This window comes from Pan troglodytes, chromosome 10, assembly GCF_028858775.2.
Source record: "Pan troglodytes isolate AG18354 chromosome 10, NHGRI_mPanTro3-v2.0_pri, whole genome shotgun sequence".
NCBI lineage: Eukaryota > Metazoa > Chordata > Mammalia > Primates > Hominidae > Pan > Pan troglodytes.
This window is the reverse complement of record NC_072408.2, coordinates 120,682,116-120,707,023: the sequence shown is the minus strand read 5'-3', so window position 1 is coordinate 120,707,023 and position 24,908 is coordinate 120,682,116. Positions and strand designations below refer to the sequence as shown.

The 24,908-nt window shown below is 49.3% G+C and overlaps 1 protein-coding gene across 3 annotated transcripts in view; it reads left to right on the top strand.

The window, feature by feature from the left end:
• The window catches only part of RBM19 (RNA binding motif protein 19), a 142,541-nt gene that overhangs the window by 80,443 nt on the left and 37,190 nt on the right, over nt 1-24,908 (top strand). The gene's annotated exons all lie outside the window — the stretch shown is intronic.

Below are 24,908 nucleotides of genomic sequence, written 5' to 3'. Positions count from 1 at the left end.
AGGAGCAATATAAAAGCATATGATGTTAAACTTATTTTAACTTAAAAAAAATTCAAACATATAGAAAAGTTGCAAGAATATTATAAAGAGTTCCAGATACCCTTCACTCATATTCCCCAAAGTTAATGTTTATCATTCTCTCTATATTCCCATACTGGTTTTTCTGAACCATTTGAAAGTAAGTTTCGTAGATGATGCTACTTCATCAGTAAATATCTAAAAGTATATTGTTTAAAAAAAACAAGATCCTTTTTATACGTTATAGTACAGTTATCAAAACCAGGAAATTAACCTAGAGACCATGTTATCTTATCTATAGATCTTATTCCAAATGCTACCACTTATTCTAATAATGTCCTCCATAGAACCGGAAACAACTGATTCAGAACCCCATCCAGAACCACACGTTACATTCCATTTTCATGTCTCTTTAGTTTTCTTTAATTTTGGAAATGTTACCCTGTATTGCTTTCTTTTTCATGACCCTGACAGTTTTGAAAAGTACAAGCCAGTTGCCTTGTGGAAGTTCCCCGATTGGGTTTGTGGGATGATTCGTCCTGATTGGATTGGTTAGGATTCTCACATAGAAATACCGAAGATTTGTCCCATTGCTGGTGATGTTATCTTTGATCATTTGGTTAAAGTAGTTTCAGCCAGGTTTTCTCCACTAACTTATTATTTGTCCCTTTGTAATTAAGAAATATGTTGGAAGATAGTTCAGGACCCTGAAAATATCCTGTGTGTGGACTCACTTTACTAGTTTTAGCTTCCACTGAAGATCCTTACCTGAATTATTCATCACTGTGCTGGTGGCCAACTGATGATTGTGTAATTCCATCATTCCTCCCACATGACATTTATTAGTGGGTATTCTCCCCCGGGAAGGGCTTTTCTCCACATTCCGTTTCCTCATAGTTATTTATTTTCTTATTTTTTATCAGTGTGGGGTCAGTGGTTATTTTATTTAATGAGTTACAAACCATTATTATCACTATTTATTTTGTTTTGCAAATTGTCCCCAATTTGACCAGTGGGAACCCCTTCAAGGTAGATTGTGTCCTTTCGATGTGTCCCCATCTTTTTTTTTTCGACCCTTAAGTTATTCTTTCTTAAGCGTTTTCTATGGAGATATTTCAGATTCATCTTGTACTTTCTCAGTGCCAACCTGGAATCAGCCATTTCTCCAGGGAGCCCTAGTTCTCTGCAGTGGGTGATGGTACTTAGAAGCCAAGATCTGGGTGCCAGGTGTGCTCATGGCTACAGGGTCTCATTGCCTCCAGTACGGAGTTTCCCAACCTTGGCACATCTTGGGCTGAATAATTATTTGTGGTGGGAGGCCGTTCTGTGCATTATGGGATGGTCAGCAGCATCCCTGACCTCTACCCACTAGAGAGGCCAGTAGCACCCAGATATGACAACTAAAAATGCCTCCAGACATTGCCAGATGTCCTGCAGGAATAGAGGTGGGGACAGGGGCAAAATTGCCTGATTGAGAACCAACCTGTCTTAGCAAACAGTACGTGTGTGTGTGTGTGTGTGTGTGTGTATACTTTTTTTTTTTGAGACATTGTCTTGCTCTGTCACCTAGGCTGGAGTGCAGTGGTGCTATAATGGATTACTGCAGCTACAAACTCCTAGCTCAAGCGATCCTCCCACCTCAGCCTCCTGAGTAGCTGGGTCCACAAGCTTGCATCACCATGCCTGGCGAGTTTTTTTTTTTTTTTTTTTTTTTTTTTGGTAGAGATGGAGTATCCCTATGTTGCCTGGGCTGGTCTTGAACTCCTGGGTTCAAGCTGTCCTCTCACTTCAGCCTCCCAAAGTGCTGAGATTACAGGCGTAAGCCACTGTGCCCAACATATATATATTTTTAAATACACACAAGGATGCAAATGCTTCTATCTCTATTTCTGTATCTGTATTAAAATCATGAGTTCACACTGATACCTCCAGTTCCTATCCAGGGTTATATTACAGGGTTCATTCTCTACTTCCCCCTTTTCATGTTTATAGCTGTCTTCTCAGGCAGTGAGAAACCTCCTCCTGTTATCCAGGGCTGGTGGACAGGCAATTGAGTTCCCACAGTGGCCCCATCTACAGCAGGATGGCATCATGGGAAAGAGCAGAGACTCAGAAACCAGACAGACCTGGGTCCAAATCCCAGCTCAACGCTGATCAGTCTCATGGCCTTGGCCAGGTTACCTAACCTGCCTGATTTCCTCATCTGTAAAATGGGAAAAATATCTACAGGCACTATTGTGGAATCACTGGTTATAGAAGATAATAGCTGTCTTTGTGATTGAGAATTTGGAGTCAGTCACTCTGCCCTATTAGTGTGCAGTGTTCTGCTACTACCTTCCAGAAGAAAAGAGAAGATGGACTACAAGAGGGTCTTTCTCAGTATTTGATAAGCCCCTTCTTTTCCCTCTTCCTTGACTGATAGCTCAGCCAGTTAATTCCAGCAGACACCCTGACCCACATGTGGCATCAAAGAGGGTTCTGTCTGCACTAGACAGCAGCCTCTCTTGCTTTCTTGCTTTCTTGCCAGAACTGGCCACCCCCAGCCCAGGCTGCGTTGTCCAGAACACCACCTGCAATCAGTCTGTTCACCATTTCCTACTGTCACTGTCACTCTGGTAGCCACAGGTGACTTCTTGAAAGTTCTGGGCAGGAGTTTTCTTTAGAGGCAATGACCTGCCTTTTGCATGTCCTGTTCCTCAAAGTTATCTCTCTGTTTTTTCTCCCTCCTTCCCTACAACCTCTCTCTGTCTCTCTCTCCTTCCCTCTCTCTCTGTCTCTCTTTCTCTCCTTCCCTCTCTCTCTGTCTCTCTTTCTCTCCTTTTGCCTTTTCCCAAAAATGTTTAGGCTTGGCATTTTTTCAAGGCATCCCAAGGGCTTCATGTTGCCGGCAACTGCCTCTCCTGGGAAAAAGAGGGCTGCTTTATTATTGACAACGTGACCACACAGGGCTTGCAGACTCAGCATAAGAGCTGGGTCTTGAACTCTTGTATCTCTGGACTCTTAGTGGCTCCAGAATTTCTCCAGTGCTGTGGGGCATCTGAGGGTACCTGCCAGGGAGCTTCATTTGCCCAGTAACACATGCTTTTATGTAGATTTTGGGTGGCTGGGGAGGGGCTAATGGGAGTCCAGATGGTTAAGATACCCCAAGCCGCTCCTTGGAGCCACCGCTGGGCTCGGCATGGGCCCCGCTTCCCATAATTCTCAGTCCTCTCCCTCCCCCCGTGCCTCCAGCTCTCATTTAGAATCCACTCAGCTCCAGGGCCTTCTCTGGCTCTTTTCAGTACTGAGCAGGCTATGCCAGTCGTTCATCTTGAGATTCCTTTTACTATGAGCCTAGAGCTCCTTTCAAATAAAATATGCTGATTCTTTACCTTGGAGGAGGAAGAGTTTTCTAGAACACAGAATTCTGGTGATTTAGGATCATGCTTTAAGGTTTACAGAGCCTTGAACTCCCATGGAGGTGGCCAGGCCATTCCTCCACTTCACACAGGGTGTGAGTGACTTGCGCAAAGTCACTGAGCCCCACAGGCCAGGTTTGGGACAACTCTCAACGGCCAGTTGAGACAGAGAGAACCATGTCCTCCTTAAGACACCTGGTGCCTGTCCTATGCAAGAGGAATGGGGTTCTCTTTCTTTTCACCCCAAGCCATGAGGTCCCAGCACCTATCTCTCCTACACACCTGCCCTTCACTGTCTCCTCAGCCCAGCTGCCAGAGCCCTTCTCCCCTTAGAGGGGAGAGCACATGAGCTGACAGAACTCCCAGAGAACAGGGGTCACCAGGACTCTGTGACTTGCCCATGGGGGCCTGGAGGATTTGAGGACAGAAGCTCCGTTATGAGAGGACCCAGCTGTACCGAGTGGCCAGCAGCACAATTAGTGACGGTCAGGGTGCGTGTGCACCCCGATGGGTGGAGGGCATGTGGGTCGTCTCTGCAGGAAGGCTTTGCTTCTACCCCACAGAATAACTGGGCCTCCGGAAGAGACACTACCAGGCCTCAGTTCTTTCCAAGAGTTGATGTTGCAAGGAAGCAACATGTGGTTTTCACAAGGAAGGATTTTGTCCAGCCTGTGAAAGAGACCTCCTCTTAAGTCAGGGAGCCAGGACAGTTGTTCACACCCATCCTCCAAAGTGTTTGTTTGCAGAGATGGCAGCGTTTTGCCTTCCTGTCTGGCCGTAGTTTCGTCTTCCATGAAATGGGCCCTTGAGGGAAAGAGAGAGGCTGCCACGTCAGGGTTTTTATTAATATAAGCTGTCACTTTAAAGAAAGACACTCCAGGCTCTGGATGCAAAAGGGAGGTAACTAGTGGCCAGAGGAAGACACCGTTTGGTGTAGATGTCCCTGCCATTTTTTTAATTCACTTGTTTCCTCCCCCAAAAGTAGAGAAGTCAGGCATTCCCACCTGGGTCCTGGAAAAACTGTTCTCACTCTTCCATCTCCCCAGCCGTGGGCCTCCTCTGGCTACGGAAACTTAGATTATTTTTTGGAGGTGGAGACACCAAGCCACACGACACTTGTCCTCCTTCCTCCCTTCCCATGACAGATCATTAAATTATTGCAGGGGAGCCAGAGCTCTGAGGCTAAATGACCACAACGGCCGTATCATGGCAACTGTACCTGTCTGTGGTTCTGCAGCTGCAGCTACCGAGAAACTCGCTCGAGAGAAGTCATTATCGGGGCTGGGTGGGGAATCCAAGACAGTGCGTGTTCCAGAACTCCCTCCTGCCTCCTCAGACCCATTAGAGCAGCGCCCCAGTTCAGGCAAGCCTTGCGTGTGTAAGGAAGCAAATTGAGGGGATGATGGTGTTCAGGATGTGATGTGGGTACTGATGTTCACAGCCCAAAACTCACCCGCGTTTGCAGACTAAGGGACATTTGATGACAGCAGTGTTTTTAGGAAGGGGGCAAGGCAGAGAGAGCCTCTTTCTGTCTACGTTCCTGATGTTTGCCCTCATTTATTCATTTCTTGAATTATTGAGCACATGAGAGGGTCATGGGGGATGTGTTTTTGGCCAAGACCAGTAAGGCCCCTGCAGTCACGGAGCTAAGGTACAGGTGGGAAAACGGAACAGTAAATTAGGGGGCATCAGAGAGTGGTCACTTGACGCAGGCTTGTTATCGGGCGATGGGGTTGAGGGAGCCTGGGAGTGTAGCTCGGTGGGCAGGGAAGGTTTCCCTGGAAAGGTGTCTCTGACGGGAGGCTAGCAGAGACCAAGGCAGGGGGAGTGTCAGGTGCCCCAGCCCTGAGTAAGTAGGGCTGTAGCCCAGAGTCTCGCCGTTCGCAGCTGTGACATCACTCTGCTTCCCCTGAGACTGAAGCCACTTGAAATATGACCCTCATGCAGAAAAATGTTTACGACAAGGCTCACAGAACAAGAGCTGTCATACCTGTCAGGATCTCAGCTAGAAACAGAATTCATGTCGCTGTGTTCATTACTTACCGAATGGATCTTTACAGATGTAGGCAGGATCATGGAACCCACGAGGAACCAGTGAGGGTAGGGGAGGTACTCAGCATGCCCAGAGACCAACCACAGCAAACAGAGTCTGTCACCTCAGGGGGTATCAGAGCAAATAAAACGACAGGATTCCCCATTTAATTTGAATTTTAGATAAATTTTTTTAAGTGTTTTTTTTTTTTTTTTTTTTGGACATAAGTATGTCCTATACAGTACTTGGATGTACATGCAATACCTATTTGTTCTTTTTCTGGAATTCATACTTAAGTGGGCCTTCTTCATTTTATCTGGTGGCCTTCATCACCACCCCCGGGACCAGAGTGACGGGCTTTGGGGAGACAGTCAGAACCACCACTGAGCACAGAGGAGGGGCTGCCCAGGGAGCTGTCATTTTGGAGGGCAGAGCTGCTGCCAGAGAAGGGGCTTCTAAGCAAGAAGGCACCAGGAAAAAATGCCTCAGCCCCTCTCTGCTCACCCTCTGCCTGCCCACCAGGAGTCACAGTACTGCCCTCCATTGGGCATCTGGGAAAAGGACAAATGGAGCCATGTACAAGCTGGGGTGGAGGAGGGTGCTATTTGTGCCAGGAGACTTAGGCTAAGGAGGGTTCCTGCAATGGAATGCTGGATGTAGCCCGAGCTCCCCAGCAGCCTAGGGAGGAAGGGAAGCAAGTGATTCTCCTGGGCATTATGGATACGAGGATCAAGGCAGAACAGTGTTTTCTATGCACTAAGCTCTTAGGAGGAAGGAATGGGCGAGCCATCCAGCCATGGTGGAAGGGGGGCGTAGGAGGAAGGAATGGACAAGCCATCCAGCCATGGGGCCTAGGAGGAAGGAATGGGCAAGTCATCCAGCCCTGATGGGAGGGGCTAGTGTTTGAAGTGTCAGTGGGTTTTCTTTTTCCCCTTAAAAAAAGAAAAGTCCATATATATATATATAAAATGTATGTATGATCATTTTTACAGAAAAGAGTATGGAAAAATGCTAAATGTCTATCTTAATTTGTTCTCTCCAAACCAGAAGACCTTAGGTACAGATGACCCCAGGGAGCTGGGACAGCAGGACAGACAGGGAAGGGACAGGTCCATATAAAGGTGTGTCATTGCAGCCACTGCAATGAACATAACATGCAAGAAATGTACAGAATGTGGTCCAGAATTGCCCACTGGTGTCCTGTGCCCTGGTGGACCCCACAGAGGACTGCCCCAGGCTTTCACTTTCCTTCCCCATGGATTGAGCAAGCTCCCAGGGCAGGATGGGTGGCCAGGAGGGGCAGAACGCTGGCGGGGACGGGGAAGCCAAGTGCTCACAGGACCATCCACCACAGCTGCAGCCACACTGCAAGACGGCGGGGATGGGACACACGGTCTAGTTCTTAGTTCTGCCTCCCACAGGCAGCCCCTGCTGTCACTCCAGAACTAATTCTCTGTGTGCCACTCACGTGTGTGACACACAACAGATACACATACATAGACACATACGTACATCTCCTCCCCCAATCTCACCCTCTCACCCCCCTCCTTTTTTTTTTTTTTTTTTTTTCAATTCTTTGGCACCTGGCTTTTTTTCTTTTCACTCAGTTGCATGCCTTGGCTATAGTCCAGTTTAGGGAACAGTTTTCTAATGGGCTTCCGCATAGGTGACCTTGGGCGGCTTTCCTGCCATCCCCGTGCTATGGGACGTTTGCTGAGTGAGGGTGTGTGTGTGTGTGTGTATGTGTGTGTCAGGGAGAATGGATGCACCCTCTTTCTTCTGGGCCCCATGTCTTGCCACTCTCAGGACAGGGTGGTAAGGTGGCTTGTCCCTTCTCCTGGTCACTTGCAGAAAAGAGCCCGCTTGGGGCCTGCGATGGCCGATGCCAGGTTCAGCTGTCTGCAGTGGCAGGATCCCTGGAAACTTATCCATCATTAAGGCCCCCTCAGGTAAATGACACATTGGGAGGCAGAGGTGGAGAGGCCTAATGAGGCTTTGTGCTAACCTTCCTAATTACCAATTGACTTGATCTTCTCACGGCTTCTAAGAAGTGCCCCCTGTAAGTACCTGATTAAGGAAAACAAATAACTGAGGGAGTGAGGAGGTCAAGACACCGGGTGTTTAGGGTGACATGATGAGGACATAGTGGCAGAGAGGGGCCCTGGGCTGGGGATACAGTGGTGATGTGATGCCTAAGGATGGAGTGGGGTTTGGATGGGGAGGAGATGAGTTGAGAACAAGGGTCGTCGATGTTTCTGTAAAGGGCCGGAGAGTAAATACCCTAGCTTCGTGGGCCATGTGATTTCTGTCTCAGATCTTCAGCTCTGCTGTAGCTTGAAAGCAGCCGTAGACGAGACATAAGAGAATAAGTGTAGCCGTGTTCTAGTAAAATTGTATTTACCCCAAATATTTAGTAGGCCAGATTCTGCCGGTAGGCCGTGGTTTATTGAGCCCTTGTGGAAAAGAACCAGTCATTTTTTTCCTTTTTTCCTCTGTATCATTTAAAATGGTAATTGCTGTCCCAGTGGACATTAGAGAGCAGGAGCTGGGCCTCACTCGCCCATCCGTTCTGAACATAGTAGGTGCCTGCACATAGTAGGTGATTTGTAACTGAGTAGAGAACCAAACCCAACTTGGATTCTGAAGACCAGTCTACATGAGCTCTCATCCTGGGGCTGCTGTTCTTGCAGCTGCTGTCCTTTTGCATTTCTCTTGCTTTCGTTGCTGCCTGCTCATACCCGTCCTGATCTTCCCTTCAGCACTTCCTTTTTGAGGCCTGTTTTAGTCAGGATGGACTAGATGCATTGCAGTAACAACTTAGCCTCAAACTTCAGTAGCTTACCTTAGCTACAGTGTATGGACACGTCCAGGAGGCTCTGCTCCACATAGTCACTCAGGCCCCCAGGTTTCACCATGGCCAGGGAGAAGACAGCTGCAGCCCCACACTCAGGCCTCTGCTCACACCTCACGGGCCAGATCCGGCCACAGGGCTCCCCCTAACTCCACCTCCCTGTAGGGTCTGGGAGGGGTAGTGGGGGCCATAGATACTTGGCAAGCAGGTAATGCTTCTTCTATGGTAACGCCCCCCCCCCCCCCCCCCGCAATGTAGTGTCAGTAAAAGTTCCTGGGACAGCACAGTTCCAACCTGTGGGTCTTTGTGGTTCACGGTCATCAATGGTCACTGGTGTATCAGAGGAGGGCCTCTCCCCGACGGAAACCTTGTTTCAAGTAAAATCACCTCCACACCCTAGAGAAGCTTCCCTGTCTTGATTTGCAGAGAGTGAGACAAGCCACGCATCCTTGTGGCTGCAGGGGCAGCCCAGTGGGGGCATGGGACCTTGGTGGGCTCCAAGTGCCATCTCTGTGGCTTGATATTTTGCACCTAGGCAGGGGCAAGCACCTTCCCTTTCCTCATGTGTAAAGTGGGATTTCAGTCCTGGCCCTTCACTGGCTCCGAGGACACAGGTGTCAGAACACTCTGGAGGGAGGGTTATTCTTAAACTGCCCCATATGTAATCCCAAAGTTCATCCTGTCATTCGCTCATTTAATTTGTCCATTTTACTTCTTTTTTCTTACATTTTTTATTTTATTTTACTATTTTTTTTTTGGAGACAGGGTCTCACTGTCACCTAGGCTGTAGTGCAGTGGTACGATCTCAGCTCACTGTAGCTCTCACCTCCTGGGCTCAAGCATTCCTCCTACCTCAGCCCCTACGGTATCTGGGAACACAGGCACACACCACCACGCCCAGCTTATTTTTGTATTTTTGGTACAGACGGGGTTTCACCATGTTGCCCAGGCTGGTCACAAACTCCTGAGCTCAAATGATCCTCCCACCTCAGCCTCCCAAAGTGCTGGGATTACAAGCATAAGCCACCATGTTCAACCCCATTTTACTTCTTCTTGAATACTCACTATGGGCCCAGCTCTGTGTTCATTGCCATAGATTTATTATCTGTTTTAAGCCTTAACACAACTCTGTTGAGCATGGAGACCATTGTCCCCATTTCACAGATGGGCAAGCCGAGGCCAAGTGGAGGAGAGAGGCTCATAAGCACTGGAGGCAGCTGGACTCCCAGGCTCACACTCATGACCCCCACCTCCCAGCTATGCCTCTAGACTTACCTTCTTCCCAGTGTGGGTGGCAGCCACTCCCAGCATAGGTTGCAGATTCTGCCCTGCAGTTGCGGGAGCAGCCCCCCACCCGGATATAGGAAACACAACATCTGATCCAGACCGAATTTCTGTTTAATGTGGGACTTGAATCCAGCCAGAGAATCCTAGTCTGGTTTTAATTATTTCCCACCTTGCCCCATGAGGGTGTGAAAACCTTTGATTATTTTTCCTCTAACAATAAACTCCCCACCCCACACCCACCCCAAGGCACACGTCACCACAGGCCTGCTGGAATAGTCACTGTGCCTCAGAAAAAGCTGTGACCACACTTCCCCATCTTCCAAATGGAATGGAGGAGGAGGAAGTGAGGACAGGGGAGGTGCGGCCGAGATTCACACAAACGGCCCCTCTCCTGTGCGTGCACAGAGAGGCAGCTGGGAGATGAAGCACATCCTGGGCTTTGTGCGTCGCCAGAGACACGATCATTGACTTTTCCCTCTGCGTGAAGTTTGCAAATGACGCTCTTTAACGCACTTGTGAGATAAACAGTGGCTGTTGCAAGGGGCCTCCTGACCATTGATTTTTCTCTTCTTTCTCTTCACTTCTGCCTCAGGCTCCTTGGTTTTGCTACACCCCAAATCCTATCTGGTCCGAATTGGGTTTCTTATTAAGAAAAGAGCCTCCCACCTACATACACCAAGATGTCCAAGGGCTGTCCCCACTTGGGCTGTCACATTTGCATGCTCTGACTCACATGTTCTGCCTTTTCCTGTCACCACCAGGAACCAGCCTTCCAGAGTCCATTCCTCTCGGTCCTGGACTCCAGGCCACGCACAGACCCAATTAGACCTCTTGGGCTCTCAGCTTCTGACTCACCATCCAATTCTAAACTTTTGTAGTTGAATCGAGTTCTTTGTTGGTTTATTTGGCCTCAAACAAATGGTCCAACTCACAGATTCATTTCAACCCTTCTCTGCATCTTAAAACTCACCAGTCATCCTGAGCTCGGCTTGTTTTATTGTTGTTTTCTTTCCCAGACTTTTAAAAATAATATTTGTCCCAGCAGGGTGAGTCATTCTCCTCCCCATGAGCACTGGCAGGCTCTGCGGCATGAATCACTCACTCCCGTGCTCCCTGTCCCCTGACATGTCCCTGGGAGGCCTCCAACGCTTTCTGTCGAACGGTCCGCACCGTGGCTTCACCGCTTGCATCTTCTGCAGAGGTGTCTTGGCTGTCATCTCCTGGTTGACAGTAGGCCTGGCTTTCTTGAGAAGCTCAGATGTTGAAGCTACTCAATTACCTGAAGTACACCCCAATCTGTACCCCACTGGTCTGGAAAAGTGGTCCCCACATGGCTGTGACCTCTTGGTCTGGGACTTCCCAGGGAGACTCAGTAACCATGCCCGCTCCCTCTTTCCAGCCGTTGAGTAGGGCCATTTGGATGCTTTGGCCTTTTGCCAAGAGGATGGGAAGCATCTGAACTGGGCTTTCCAACATCATGGGGGTTCTGGAGTGTTCCTCCTCATGGCAGGTGTCAGAAACCTCTAGAATGCTAGCTCTTCAGAAGCCGCCTTCCCTATCCATCATCATCTCCTCAGCCTCTTTTTCCACTTCTGCCATCATTTCCCAGTGGCTGGCGGGCTCCAGCTAGAACATAAGGACTGAGTTCAAGGGCTGAAGCTGGTTACTGTCCCCAGAGTGGGGCACAGTGTGCCAAAGCAAAATCCACAGTCAGACAGACCCACACGCAAGTCCTGTGACCTCAGATAAGACCTCCCCTCGAGGTCTCACATGCGTCCTGGGAGGCCTGCCGCCCAGTGGGTCCGCTCTGGGCCTAAAGGGAGGCAGCGCGTGTAGAGCATTTGGCATGGCCAGGGCAGGTGCTCAACAAGTGCCGCTTCCTCCCACTCCCAGTTTCTTATTTCAGGTATTGAGAGCCCGATCATGAGAGGGGCCAGAAATCAGAAAAGCCAGGAAAAGACAAGCATCCATTAATAACTCCATTCATCAGCACTCCACAGACACTTTTTAGTGGGCACCTACTGTGTGCCAGGTGCTGTTGGAACTGTTCTGGGTGCCGGCCATTCAGTAGTCAGCAAGGAAGACCAACCATAAACAAATAGAGGGGAAAAAATGTGCAATAGAATGCAAAGTCCCGTAACATCAAGGTGACAAATGAAGCAGGGTGACAGCAAATGCTAGTCATGTGCAGACAAGCAGCCTGGGTTGGAGCACCTTTGAGGTGGCACCCTCCACCTTGCTGCTGTTCTCTGTTTCCATTTAGCAGGGCGGTGACTGGGTTTCTAGGTTCATCTGTTTGTCTCTGTGCTAAGCAGGTCTCCAGGGTAATGGCGAGATGTCTGGCTCTTGGCCCTCTGGGGCACAGCACTCCCCACTTGGTCCAGACACGTGTAACTCAGCTCATCACCCGCACCATGCATCTCATTTCTCCCATCACTGAACAATGAGGGGTTTCCCCAGTAAGTGACTTTGCCACCTTATACCTTTAAGTATCAGCCCTCTGAAAATGTTGACCATTCAGTGGAAATCTTCCTAAAATACACAGTGCCTTTTCTAACCAGTGCAAGGAATCCTGAGCCCAGGCCACAGTCTGGGGACACTGGTCAGATCTGTTGAGGTGTGTCAGCTGTTTGCCCCTGTCCTAAATAGACCCAGACTGCTGTGCTTTTCCAGTGGTTTTAATATCATGTTTTGATACTTTTTGTGTAATCAAGGGATCAAAAAACTAAAGCCTACGTCCCCGTCGTCCGTTTTTGTAAATAAAGTTTCACTGGCACCTAGCCATACCCACTCATTTACATATCATCAGGGGCCGCTTTCGCGCTACACAGCAGAGTAGAGTAGTCGCAAAGCTAAAATTATTGACTGACCCTTTATAGAAAAAATGTGTGCATCCCTGGTCTAATTCGTGGCTGCTAGTTGTCACTTCTGGAAGTCTTTTAGGAACCTGCCACTATTAATCCCAGTGCCCTTTTCAACTCCTCTGGGATGAGAAATTAAATAAACGAGTTTGTTTCTAAAATAAAAGTAAATAGGCTTTCAGTGGCTGGGCCATGGGGCAGGGCCAAGGGCTTTCCCATAGGTGACAGGCAGAAGCTTAGTATGTGGGTTTCAGGCATCATTTTGTTTGCCAGGGGCTCTTTTCTTTATTTTGGCTTCTCTGGAGTCTTGAGGAGCGGGTGACAACATCTCCTTGTGCAGGCTGTAGTAGTCACATAGCCTTAACAGCATGTGACTTGCTTTGCTCTAAGCTCCTTGTTCCCTGAGTCTCTGTGCTGGCCCCTAAATGGTGGCATTGCCTCACATTCCATTTGTGCCCCGCAAGAGGAATCTGGTTCCCTGAACCATACACAGGGGCCTCCTGCTGCCATTGGAGGGCCCCTGTCATAGAGATGCCCTCTGGAAACCATGTAGATGTGTCTGGATGTTGAGGTGTGTCACCTTGTGCTTCTCAGAGAGGTCAGCACCCTGATAGTCACAAACTGCTATGTCACGAATCTCAAATCTCCCTGGGATGTCTTCCTCTTGACCAGTAAGCAGAAGCCAGTGTTGGTGGCTATGGGCTGCTGCTTGGTGCTGTTAGTGCAGAGACGATACATGGAGAGTTTTCTAATTTCCTAGGGACTGGAACTTTCTACCTACCCACCTGTGCCCCTCCCTTGATCCCTGCAAAACCCTGCAACCTCAGTGGACGTTCTCCCTGTATTTGTAAGATCTTGTTGCTCTGCTTTTCCATTGATAGCCCCCTTATTCTCATCACCTGCCCTCCTTGTTCTCTAAGTAGGAGGATCCAGGTCTTTGGAAGATTCCTGCCTTAGGTTGAGGAGTCAAAACAGACTGGGAGAGCAGCACAGTACAGGACTGGTGCAAGGCAACCCGAGGCCATCTGGATTCATGCTCTGCAGACCACATTAGGATTCTGAGCATTGAAATGGATCTGAACCAAATGAAATTGATAGGGCCCTTTCAGTGTCTGTAGGAGACGTGGCAGGCGAAGGAGTGGGCACAGAGTGGAGATAGCAGGTGCTGCGAAGTTGAGCGGCCACCCTGAATCCAGCCTTTTCAGGAGGCGTGGCCATCAGCAGGCAGCAGGCAGCAGGAGTGGGTGTGAGCCGGCGACACAGTGTGTCTCCCTGCTTGCCACTGCCTGCTCACTCTGAAACAGTAGGTCCAGCTCCCTGCTCTGTTTTACAAGAGAGCTCACCCCATCTTCTCCTCCTGCCTCATCACTAACTTGGTTTCCACCCTCAGCCTTCCAGGATCCTGGAACTTCATCTTCATAGCAACCCCAGGGGTAGTTAAATCCAGTACCGGAGGTTTCTAGATTTGGTGTTAACGTGGAGCAGCCCTGGGAGCCCAGGAGTTCACCCCATAGTGGCCTTTCTTAGAGTGGCAGCAGAAATGGGCAAAACAAAGGGTGTCAAGTTAGGCACAATGTTCACCACAGCTGGTGACTTCCTGGATTCTCTTCATCTCCTCTTGGAGTTTCTGGAGTTACCTTGGAGATATCAGGCCTGATGGAGATAATAGCAAAAAGCAAGATATGCGGCTGATTAATTCTTGAACCATTTTTAAGATAACAAGCAAACGGCTGGGTTTTTTTTTTTCCTCTTTAATTTTTGTCCTTCCTCTTTTCAAACATTTCGTGTACTGAGGATAACGACACCAAGCGGTGTTAAATTGGTTCTGAATGTCCACCTCTGGCTGGCCACATTTTAGTAACGATTTCATTAGCCTGAATTATCCACTTTATTTTCTTGTAATGGGATTAGCTGTACTTGAGGCAGCTGAAGACTAGAGGGGGAGAAAGTGGGGGAGAGCGTCCACTGTGTGTTTCATTAACTCACTCAGGCAGAGGGGTGGAACTGACCAGGATGCAGTACCCCAGGCCAGAAATCGTGCCTCCATCCTCTCCTGAGAGGAGGAGCATGCACAGCTGTCCCAAGGGCTTGCCCCACCCAAGGGATGGCAGAGGTGCCTGGGTCTGGCTGAGAGATGCCTCCTTGGGGACAATTTCTTCCAATTATCCATGTGGATAAGAGGGAGATCCACTGCTTCTTCAGAGCTCCACGAATCACAGAATCACATCTGGCTTCTTTTGCTTGGGCCCCTTTGCCATCTCAGGTCTTTTCTGGGAACTCCTGATGTTCACTAGGAGGGGTCGGACTCACTCAGCCAGTTCCTCGCTTTGACCCAAAATACCATAAGGGCTTAGGAGGGGTCACCTGCTTGGCACCAATATAGATCCTTTTCACAGATAAGCACATTACTCACAACAGCTCCCATTTCTTCAGTTCCTGATATACGCCAGGAACCTGGATTCAACGACATTGTGTGGGCTGGGGGACGTTGGTTGGAGCCCATTTTATAGGTGACAAAACTGAGCCTCAGAAAGGTGGTGGCAGGTGCCGGGCTGGGATCTGAACCAAAGTCTGGCTCCGCACTTAGGTTCTTTCGGTGATGCTGTGACTCAGCCCCACTGTCAGAGCTAGACTTCCTCTGCAGAAGCTCGCTGCTGTATACAGTCCCTGGTGAGTTACAAGTGTTACCTGAATGTTAGTTGAAGACCAAGGCCTTGTGCCTTAATGTATATGTTCAGCCCTACTGAAATGACTGCCTTCTTCTCCTCTCCCATATCGTACCTCCCAGTTGTATTCCATGGAATACCAGTGTCCTGAGAGATGCTAATAGCTTTCCTTGTTTGGGAGTTTGAGAAACACTATGTCTTTTCCTTTCCCAGAGAAATCCTCCATGCACCTAACATCTTAAAGGCACTGTCAAGGTCTGCAGCAGAAAAGCTTGCTGAACTCTGTTTAAATAGATGTCTCCCAAACTTACCAAATCCCAGAAGACTTTAAACACAGAATATCTATCAATATCTTTCAGGACAAGTTCAAGAAACACTGTTTTTAAAAAGTTATCTCTGATTTGTAAAACTCTATTTTTATGAAATTCTCTGCCCGAGGACCCTATTCAGGTTCAGCAGACAGGGTTCCCCCTTCAGTTGCTTCTAAACTCTATGCACAGATCTACCCTGTCTACTGTGAGGCAACAGGTAAGGAGAGCATAGGCTTTGGGGTTTCATCAGGCTTTGGTGTGAGACCTGTCTCACCATTTAATAGCTTTGTACATTTTGGTAAATACCTTAAGCAGCCAGAGACTCATTTTTCCTGTATGTAAAATGGGCACACAGCTGCCTCACAGAGTTACTGAGGACGCATAAGAGTAATACATGGACTATATTTAGCACAATGCCTGGCCTGTTGTGTGCTCTTAAATAAAGGGGTGACTACAGAAGGTGCCTGCGATGGAACAGGAGAAAAAATACTAGAATGTCCATTTCTACTTAGATTTTATTTCATCCTTCTACATTTCCTATTTATTTATTCAGACAAGAGTCTCACTCTCGACCAGGCTAGAGTGCAGTGGTGCAATCTCGGCTCGCTGTAATCTCCGCCTCCCGGGTTCAAGCAGTTCTCCTGCCTCAGCCTCCCCACTAGCTGGGCTGTTTACAGGTGTACGCCACCATGCCTGGCTAATTTTTGTTTTGTGTTTTTAGTAGAAATGGGGCTTCACCATGTTGGCCAGGGCAGTCTAGTACTCCTAACCCCAAGTTATTCACCCACCTTGGGCTCCCAGAGTGCTAGGATTACAGGTGTGAGCCACCGTAGCTGGGCTTAAATTTCCTAATTTTTATTTAAAGATTTACAAAGAGAATGAAATAGCAGTACATGCGCATATCATTTATCAGTTTTAAACTGTACATATATTGGAGATGCATGCTGAAAACTATTTTGCTGAGAGTGTGCACCAACCCTGGGTTGGAGGGGATTGAAAACCACCGGCTTAAAATCCACACCCCCTGGAGGCCAGAGCACATCAGGTCCACATTTCTTTCCCAGCCCAGAGCTTGGTGCCTGCACACAGGATATGCTTGGGAAATATTTGCCTGGTGATTGCAGGATCCATAGTATCTGAATGATGAGTCCCATGAAAATTCCTACCAAGCTTCAAATTGTGGTTTCAGTGCTGGAGATTGGTGAGGGATGATTCAATTCATTCATTAAGTGTAGCCACAAATGTGTTCACATCTGAGGTAGATGCTGTGCAGCAAATTGCCATGGCAAGACCCTCTCTGTCCCCAAGGAGCTTAGAATCCTGCAGAGGCTACATGATGTGAACACAACTGAGAGGGCTGGTAGGCTGCAGGGGCCAAAGGAGAGGTCAGAAAGGCCCTGTTGCTTGTCCCAAGACCTAACCCCAGGTCATAAGGAGGTAAGAGGATTCCTTATTTTGGGAAGTAGACCAGCTCTTATGATCTCTTGAAACCAAAATCAGAATGGATCCCAAATGTAGAACGTGGTACCCAAGGCAGCCCACAGACTCCTTCTGTTGTTTTTGGCAACACGGTGTCTTGACTTTGTTACCAATATTTTAAAATCTCATTTCTTAAAATAATCTGGACCACTAGCTTCTTTGGAAGAAGGGGAAGATCTGCTAGTCCTGGGCCCAGATGTCCACCTGGCTATCTAGCTTGGGGCTGAGTGGCCCCTGTCCCTTCCAGTGGGGCAGTGGACCTCAACCCTGAGCAGGCCCACACTCACCTAGAGGGCTTGGTGCAGCCCCTGAGCTTCTGATCCAGAAAGACAAGAGGAGGGCAGAACATTGCATTTTTGACAAGCTCCCTGGTGATGCTGATGCTACCAGTCCAGGTATCAGTCCAGGCTGGAAATGATTTGCCCAGGTTCACCCAGTTGGTGAGGGCAGAGCCAGGCCAGGAGCCTACTTTTTGCATGCCAAATCCGCCCCATCCAGAGCCTCTCAGGAGAGTCCGTGGGTTCCATCTGAAACGCAGGCCCTGACTCTGATTTAGAAATACCATTTAAGTGCTCATCCCTGGGATTTCTCATCTAGAAAATGAGAGGGTCATGCTTGCCTGGAAAGGACCCCAATGAAATGCTATTGAGAAAAGCTAAAGGCCCTCCTCCACACCTCTTTTTTTCACTTTCTTGGAAACTAGGCCATTTTTCAGCCTCCAGGAGGCAAAAATGAAAGGGAATATTGCGTTGATGGTGATAAGGTAACCTTTCTACACCTGGCTCTCACCATGATGAGCAGTAACTGGAGAAGTTCAGTCTAAAAGGCACTCTAAGAAGGGAGAGCAAGAACAGAAGAGGAAGAAACTCCACACCTAAATATGCCTCCATTAAATGGCTTGCAAAGCCATTGCCTCTTGTCAGAGCAGGCTTGACCCTGCACTTTGTACACACTCATCAACATAACCTTCTGCGGGAGAGAAAGCATCTCAGTGCAGGGCAAACCATGCTGAAACTCCTTATTTGTGTCTGCATCTTGGCCAGGGTTGCCTGTGGAGGAGCCAGTGTCTTCTCATTCCCACCAAGCAGCACATGATTTGAACATCATTATCCAGACAGTATTCCCTTGGTAAATGATCTAGCTGGCCCCCCTGCCCTTTTTTTTTTTTTTTTTTTTTTTTCTTGCTGTGATGATTCATTGCCTGGAAGGAATAAACATGGATACTTTGGAAAGAGTGTTGATTCTTGAGGACCAAACGCTCCTTGTAATAGCATATGGTTGCACTGCATAAAAGAGCATCATCCTGTGGGACAGAAAGACTGAATGTGTTGCCCCCAAGTGTGACTATGCTTCCACAAGAACATACAGTTATATGAGATGATGCATGTGAAGTAAAGGGACCTGGCACTCGGGGAGATGTCAATAGATGATGAATTCATGATTAAATGAATGGATACAGTGTTTTCTGAGTGCTAGACACAGTCTCAGGTTCTGTAGACACAACAGAGTATAAGAGCCATGACATCTTGGAGTCCACTTTCAGTCTCTAGCAAAATGAGAGGAAAGATAAATAAGTAAACAAGCCATTTCAGACAGTGCTCAGATGTGACAGGCAGGGGTGGGTGTGCAAAGAAGGCAACGTTAGATAAGATGGTCACAGAAGGCCTCTTTGAGGAGGTGGCATTTCAGCGGAGAATTGAATGGCAAGAAAGAGTCAATTGTGAAAACATCTAGGCAAGCAGGATTCCAGGTGATGCAAAAAGCAAGTGCAAAGGCCCTGAGGTAAGCATACGTTTGGTGGGTTCAGGGAATGGGGAAAGCCAGTGTGGATTCTTCATAGTAAATGAGGGGGTGCAGGGCATGAGATAAGATTGGAGAGCAAGAAAAGTATGTCTGATCAGGCACAGCCTTGATTCCCAAGTAAGGAGCTCAGAAATTATTCTAAGGATGCAAAAACCATTAGAGAGTTAAGCAATTTGGAAGAGATGATGACTGGCACATACACACAGAACTCCAGGCAGTAGTGGCCATTGAAACCCACTGTGGGAATGGTGATGACTGACAGATATTCATGAAACTGGGGACAGTAGTAGCCATTGAAACCCACTGTGGGAGTGGCGATGACTAGCACATATTTGTGAAACTCGGGGCACTAGTACCCATTGAAACCCACCAGACTGATTGGATTAGCCTCTGTTAGAGAGTTGGATGAGGCAGGCTTGAGATAAGCCCTCACCAAAGGCTTCAGTTTGTATGTATCTCAGGAAAAGTGAGAATTTTAGATGATAGTTCTGTTCCCAAGCCTCCCTCCACTACAGAAATTGCCCATTATAGATGAAGGGATAGGTTTGTTCCTAGCTGTGCAGTTGGTCTATCTCTCCAACTTGCCACAACTGGGGCCCTTGGCCACATGGGAACTCTGTAAGGGAAGGGGAATGTGAGACAGGACACCATGCAAGGCAGCTGCCATCTTACCATATTTCTTGCCCAGTGGGAATGTTTCCATGGGTCCATAAGTTCACTGGTGGGGCCCTTCTTTAGGATGGGGCCAGGGGAGCAGTAAGCAAAGATCAGGCATCCTCAGCTCTAGACCTTTATCAATTGAGATAAGTGGCTTTATCCCATAGTCTTCTTGTGCATCTGAGGAAGAGGGGAGGGAGCTCACTGGCTGCTTCCCAGCTAAGAGGCTTCCCATGCAGCTGCCCCCAATCAAGGTGAGGGCAAGGTTAATACTTGTCCTGCTGGTGACTCCCTCCCTGCACTCTGCATCATCTTTGGCTGCTTGTAGATAGGTGGACCAATCGTGTGAGCTCTTAGCAAAGCATAGACCTGTGGGGCACACCGCCTACTTTGAGCCTAGCTCAGCCTAATGCTGCCCATGGAAACTTGGGCAAGTCACTTCGCCCATTGTGGTAGGTAAGGGCTCACCGAGACCTTGGAGAAATCATGTTCCTTCTTTGAGCCTCAGTTTTCTCCATCTAGGGAATGGGATTGGCATTGCTCAGCTCACATGGGCCTTGTGAGTTCATGTCCAGCAGGTGCTAACATGCTGCAGGGCACGTAAGCGCTGAGGAAGTACCCAGTGAATGGACAGATGTGCGTGTATGTGCATCATGTGTGTTAGAAAATTGGTGGGGGTGGCATATTTGAAAGGCTTTTTAATGCCAAGAGATTTAGCTATTTTTTCTTACCTCTAGAAGGAGCAGAAGAAGCTTGTAGTTTATTCTTATCATGAAACCACCCCTTCATCTTGTTCAGATCACACCATTGTTCTGATTCTGGGTCTCTTGGGTGGCAGCAGACTTTCTTTTCTCAACAATGCCTTGGGCGCAGGTGGGGAGAAGTTATGCCAGCAAACTCCCCCACATGACTCAGCACTTCTGCTGGGATTCTGGTTCTTCCAGCAGATCTGAATAGTGAGGGGGACTTATGTCCTGGGAGCAGAAGGCCCTAGGTTTGACCCCCACTTGGTGCCAGCATGCAGGCTGTGGGGTTAAGCAGGACTCCCAGCCTGCCCAGGCTCCAGGTACCAGCACAGCTGCAAAACTGTCCAGCTCCGCATCTCTGGAGGGTTCTCGCTTCCTCTGCTCCACCCTTCCTCTCACTTCTTTCCCCCTGAGCCTGTCGCTTCAATCAGGGAGGGAGAGAGAGACCCAAGATGATTCATCCCTTTTCGGTAGCAGCTGCTGGCCAGGGCTGGGGCAAGACCAGTCAGGGGGCACGCAGTTTGCACGGAGAGAGGAAATCCCCACCCCCTCATACGCTGGCCACACACACACAGACACACGTATTGTGTCTGCCTTCAGGCCTGTGTGCAAACACGATTTCCATCCCCCGACTTGTTTATGAGTGCTGGGCATAATTGGCTTGCCTCATGCAACACCTCGGAGCCCCATCCCACCTCCTCCCGCCTCCTCCCTTCTCTCCCCCCACCACACACCTCAAAAGAAATTAGAAACGTGACAACAAACTCTAGTTGTGGAAAACCCACAAACCCACCACCAATCATGCTCCTGGCATGGCAGAGGGGGTGGGGCTGCAGGGTGGGGGAGTAATTGGTGAACCCAGGGTGAATGAAATAATTGGAAAAGTGAGGTGTGAGTTTGTTACCGAAGTGTGAGCCTGGTGGGGGAGGGAAGGAGGGCTGTGTTTAAAAGCCCGGTATGTCCTCTTTATTCACAGCTTCTGATACAGTAATTGCTACTTTGTGGTTTCTATTATCTGCACAGTGGGGAGTGTGGTGTGCGTCTCCTTCCCCCCCCGAGCGGCAGAGTTGGGCTCAGGGAGGAGTTCCTGGGTGCCCTGTGATTTTCTTCCTCCCCAGTCCCTGGTGGCCCTGCGCAGCTTCGCCCCAACAGTGGCCTAAGCTCCCAGGAGACAAAGGTTCATGCACAACTTCCTTCAAAAGCTGCTCTTAAAAACAGCTTCGTAGACCTTGCTGTCAGATAAGAACCTTAATAATGGCTGGTATTTATATATCGCTTATCTCCAAGGAGCTAAAGGTACTTCATCGATTTCTTCTCCCCCAACCTTTTTTTTTCTTTTTAATTCTCTTTCGATAGCTCTCTGAGATCATTAGTATTGGCCTTATATGATCCCACACCGTTATACAAGCAACCAAGCCACTCACTGTCCAGCTTTGTTCTTGGGCTGGGAGAAGCAGCCCGGATGAGAAAGATCTCGCCTGGATTTTGAGTTCCTGGGGCCATGAGACATGGGCAAGTCGCTTTTCTTCTCCGGCCCTTGGTTTTCCCATCTGTAAAACAGAGGCATGGATATGATGTATTTAAAAGACTGCATATTGCAGGCACTCATTGGTAGCGGAAATGATGGCAGCAATGATGGTGTCTTGAAGCCTCATCCATGCATTTCAGGAAGTGTCCACAGACATCGGGAAGTTCCTTCTAAGATCTAACCCTGATCTTTCAGCTCCTCCTTAAGCTTCAGTTCTCTCATGTCCTGTTCTTAGAAGGGGGAAAGAAACCTGCTCACTGTAGCCATTTCTCTGACTCTGAAGAATAATAGGATTTCTGAAGCTTCTAGAGTCTTCGTGGGCGGCGTTTCATTTGTCGTGCTGATGTCTGCCTGGAAACCCCCAACCACAGCTGTGACCTCCCCCAAGGCCCTTCAGCTGCCTGGGATGGGATCCCCAGCTCCCTGATCCCTGCCTACGATCCCTGGTAGATCCAGGGTGCCCTTCTTTCCCAGCTTTCCCTGCTGAACTCTCAAATGCCACTTTTGCAGGCCACAAAAGCATGGCTTCTGTAGCCTCTCCTCAACAGCGTTTTTCTCTACCTTTTAATTATTTTTCTCGCCTTTCTCCGGACCCTTAGCTGCTTACCATGCACAGAGCATCCACAGCTTGCAATGTGCTGCAGAGTGGGAGGAATTAACCTCAACAGTCTTTCTCTCTCTCTCTCTCTCTCTTTCTCTCCTTCTCTCTTTCTCTCTCACACCACCACCCCCCCGACCCCTTCTCTCCTTCTCATACACACACACACACACACACACACACACACAGAGTCTGGCTTACCAGAAATCTGGGCAGAGGTCATTGAGACCATCAAGGGATAGGAGATTATAGCCCTTGTGGGCAGAAGTAGAGGGTTTGCACACAGTGTGGGCAGAAGGAACTGGGACTCGGTCTACCCCCACCTTGCCTGGTGGTCTTAGGGAAGTCACTGGACCCCTGGGAGTCCACACAGGGCATTCCTAGCCACCCCGTATGGGACCTTCCTGCTTCACCTCAGACCTGGCCGAGACTCGGGAAGAAAGAGGCCCCAGCTCTTGCAAGTGGCCAGTCCCCGTCCAGATGATGCAAGGGGGTTGAGTCATTGTGCAGCAGAAAGAGAGCTTGGGCTTAACGTCAGACATGCCTGGATTCACATTCTAACCCTGCTGCCTGTGAGGAAGGATCCCTGGCTCCCAGAGCCTTGGTTTCTTCATCTGTAACATGGGAATGGTAAGGCTAACAATAGTTCACATTTGTGCTATGTGTATTTCATTTCACCCTCATCACCGCCCTCTGAGGGTAGGTGTAATTTACCCGTGGTAATGTCTACCTTCCAGGGCTACCATTTGCTTGTTTATTCGTTCCAAAACACCTTCAGGCTTCTACCCTGAGCCAGACTCCTGGGCTCACTGCCACAGGTCCAGTGATGAGCAAGATAGATGGGGCCTGGACTCTTGCGGAGCTGAGCCCTAGCCCCGGCCAGGGAAGGCATGCACCCCACAGAGCCCTGGTCAGGGAGCACAGTGAGCGGTGACACTGTGGATGGGGGCAGTCACCCCAGCCTCGAGGGGTCAGGAAAGACATCTCAGGGCTAGTGCAGTTAGGTGAGGCCAAGGCATGGACGGAGGAACCAGCTCACCCAGTGGCTGTCTATGGCCGTGTTGAGAAAGCACCCAGCCTGGTCTTCCATGTGCCTCTCAGTTGCCTCATACCAGCTCTGAACGCTCTCAGGCTCCAGCCCCTTAGCCGCCGGATGTGCCATCACTGTAGTCCCAGTGGGCTCCTGAAGACTTGGACCCAAAGAACCATTCATCTGAACGAGCTTACAAGAAAATTTGTCCACGCCCTTCCCTCCCTGTTCAAAGCCAGCATGGCAGAGGGGCTTTGGTGGAGGGAAGAGAGACAGTGTCTGTCATGGGATGCATCCGCCTTTAGGTGGCAGAATGAAGCAGGGTTTGTGGGCTTGACTCCTCAGCTCTCCAACCTCACCTTGTCCCCACCTGCCCAGCCTCTGGTCCCCAGCCCTGGCCCCCCTCCAGCAGGGAAACCTGACCGGGCTCCACTCCCCACGTTCCTGGCTCCTTCCCCTGCCCGGGAGGCTGGCCTTGTCACCAGTGCCTCTCTGCCGTTTCTCGTTGCCTGCACAGAGGAGGCACCAGGAAGGGGGAGCATAGCTGCTGGGGAGAGCTCCGAGGAGACGTGCAGATTCATTTTGAGGATTCATAATGCCGCATTTACACACCGTCCTGCCTTCAGAAATTGGGCTGGCAGATGCCTGGTCATGCTGGCAGGGCTGTGGGTTAACACTTCGGATTTAGCTTATATCATTTCACAAGAGCTTACGGCCTTTACTGTGTTTTTTACCCAATCGGTCTTTGGCCCTGAAGCATCCTAGACCATCGTGCGTATGTGTGTGTGCCCACGCGGCCGCAAGTGTGTGTAGATTTTCAAATAAAATAATACCTCTCTTCAGATGCCGTGCACATTAAATATTTATCGGTAGCAATTTGTGCGTATATATTTGATAAATGGACATTAGGAAGGGATTGGGAGGTGGGAAGTGAGACAGGGAGGCAAGGGAGGCCTGAGAAAGCCCTATCCCTTTGTCCTACAATTTCTCAAAGGTTTAACCTGGAGGAGAGGAGAGGAGGGAACCGGGGGGATGGTCCAAGGCCGTGGTTACCAGTTTGATCCCTGTCAGGAGGAGCCAAGCCATTTTCTTCTCCAGAGCTTTGCCTGACTTTGGCTTAGAAGATATCGAAATGAAAGCTCAGAGGGAGGGGAAGCAGGGTTTAAAGGGAGTAGCTGCGTATCATTTGAGCGCTGAAGAAACACATGTCCCAGGTCCCAGGTCCAGGAGAAAGGGCCCCATCCCATTTGCTCAGCCTGGGGTCACTGTGTGCTCAGCTCAGACATACAGGCAGTTTGGAAAGGTCAGGCAACCCTGCTGATCACATGTCCAGAGCCCCGACTCGCACATATGGGCAGCCCCTTGCCCTGGCCAGGCCCCCCAACCGGAGCCTGGCTGCTTATGTACTAGGCAGGGTCCTCCCCAGTGCATAGTTACCCCACAGGGAAGTGGGGCCCCATGGGGGCAGGGAGTCTCTTGCTGGTTGCAGAGGAACTAAAAATTCTCCATTCACATCCCCAGCCTGATTGTTCCCTCCCTGCCCTGCCTGATGGCCCGGGCCTGGGAGGAGAAGGCCGCTCATGCCCCTGAGCTGACATGTGTGAGCATCTGTGTGCCTGCATGCACTTGTCTTTTATAACCCA